The sequence below is a fragment of the Pteropus alecto genome, unplaced genomic scaffold, assembly GCF_000325575.1.
Source record: "Pteropus alecto unplaced genomic scaffold, ASM32557v1 scaffold370, whole genome shotgun sequence".
Taxonomy (NCBI): domain Eukaryota; kingdom Metazoa; phylum Chordata; class Mammalia; order Chiroptera; family Pteropodidae; genus Pteropus; species Pteropus alecto.
In genome coordinates, this window is record NW_006431075.1 from 580,341 (window position 1) to 582,516 (window position 2,176).

The following is a 2,176-nucleotide window of genomic DNA, read 5'->3' on the forward strand; positions in this document are numbered from 1 at the left end:
AAGATGGTGTGTATATATGACATATTTAATAAATGTCAGATAATTTGCAATTATTTTTTGAAAACAAGTTAGATCATTCTTCACACCATACACAAATATAAATTAAAGATATTTTAAAGCTTTAATTATAAAAGAGGGAAAGAAAATCATAAAAGTATTAGAACTTATACTTATATAGAAGTATAAAAGTATCAAAGCATATTTATAAAATATTTAGAATTATAAGGAAAAATACTGAGAAATTTAAAGTTTCTATGTAACAAAAGACAAAAATTAAAAGATAAGCAATAGACTGGTAGAAAATATTTATAACTAATGAAAGATAAATATATAAATAGCTCCTACAAGTAAGAAAAAGTCCAAACCCTAAGAAAGTAGACTAAAAAATATGAACAGAAATTTCCCAGAAGGTGAAATACAAATAGCCAATAAATACAAAACAGTCTCAATGGGGAACTCACTACTTCCTAAGGAAACCTTTTAGACAACTTTGATTGTAGGAACTTCTTTATAAATTGAGCTGAAATCTGTGTCTTAGTGAAATATCCACCCATGGGTCCTAGTTCTGCTTTCTTGACCTACAAATAAGAGAATTAAGCTCAAAAAAAGAAGAGCAATTTGTTCAAGTACATACAGAGATTTGTGGCAGACAATGGATCATAATCCTAATTTCCAAAGGTTCTTTTCTCTACACAGCCCAGTTCTACTACATAGCTGTGTTCAGCAGACAGTTATCCTAAGGATGTGAAACCATAAACCTTCTGTCACTCTTCCTTCATATCTCTCTTCTCCAGGATAAGCATGCCAAGGACCCTCAATCATTATTCATAAGATATCTTTCCCAGATCCCTTCCCATTCCTGGCCCTCTCCTTCAATACATGAGTCTGCTGTCAGTTTTTAATCAGCTCCTTCGGTGATGATGCTTAGATGTGTAAGGGGTCAGAAGATATATGCTGATATAGTAATTAGATGTGAGGAAGAGACAGGAAATCTGCTGATAGAAGTTAAACAGGGAGTAAGTTAGAAAATTGTCTCATTGATTTGGGGGTTTTCACACCATATTTAAATCTTATATTTTCCATTGATTTTGATAAGTTTCTTGACTCCTATTTCCACCCCTCAAGTATAGTCTCCCTATAGCCCATAGTAGCCCTCCAAATTGTACAGTGGTTCCTTCTATCTGCCCCCAGAGTCTTAGAGAGCTTAGATATGGAGAGTGATAGCTAAGCATAGTTGTCATTTTGCACATAGCTTGGCCTAGCAAGAACCTCATCCTGGCCAGCATGAATGAAACTCAATTCAAGTCATACTTATCTAGTGTTTTTTCTTGGTCTTATTCTCTAACCTTGAGAAGCCATTTGGTCCCATGCTATGTTGGGAAAACTTAATTCAAAGCAGTTGTTTAGCAACCCAAGCTCATATATGGCATGGTGAAGTATTCTCAACAAGTGATATTTTCAGCAAGGTTTAACATGTACATCCATACTGTGCTATACTCAGTCTACACTCAACAGAATTAAACAAGCAAGTGCTTTTAGTTGAATAATGGCATCTCAAAGAAACAGTTTTCCTTCTGGGTTTGGTGCCATTTAGGAGACTTTCTTCAGATCGTACTGAGAGTAGGCAGGTGGAGTTATTGTTCTTTGCCATGGATTGATGAACAGAGACAACAGTTCTATTCCAGAGAAAATATGGAATCATGTCCATTTCCCCATTTACTTCTCCACTGTATTTTTCTCACTGGTCATAGGAGAAGGAATAATTTTCAATAAAAACTTTTCCTGCTCTACAACTCATATTCTATAGGCTGAGAGGTGTAGTTAAAAGAACAATGAACCAGAAAAACAGAGTTCTAACTGATTCTTCCACCAGTGTGTTATGAGGCTTTAGACAATGTTTTTCTGAGATTCAGTTTCCCTAAATATAAAATGAGAAGGCACTAGACTGTTGATGAACAAACTTATTTTCCTTGCCATAACAATATCTGATCAACTGGCAAGCCATTTGTTTATTTGTCTGGAATAAACATGGTTAATTAAAGTGGGCCACAGGGAAAACAAAATCAGGTAACAGGCCTAAGGAAATGTAATCTCTCTTCTCCTTTTGTTTATACTTGGGATGAAGTCTTTATGTGAATATAGTACCTCTGGGAAGACACCTATGGTTTCTTGGCCC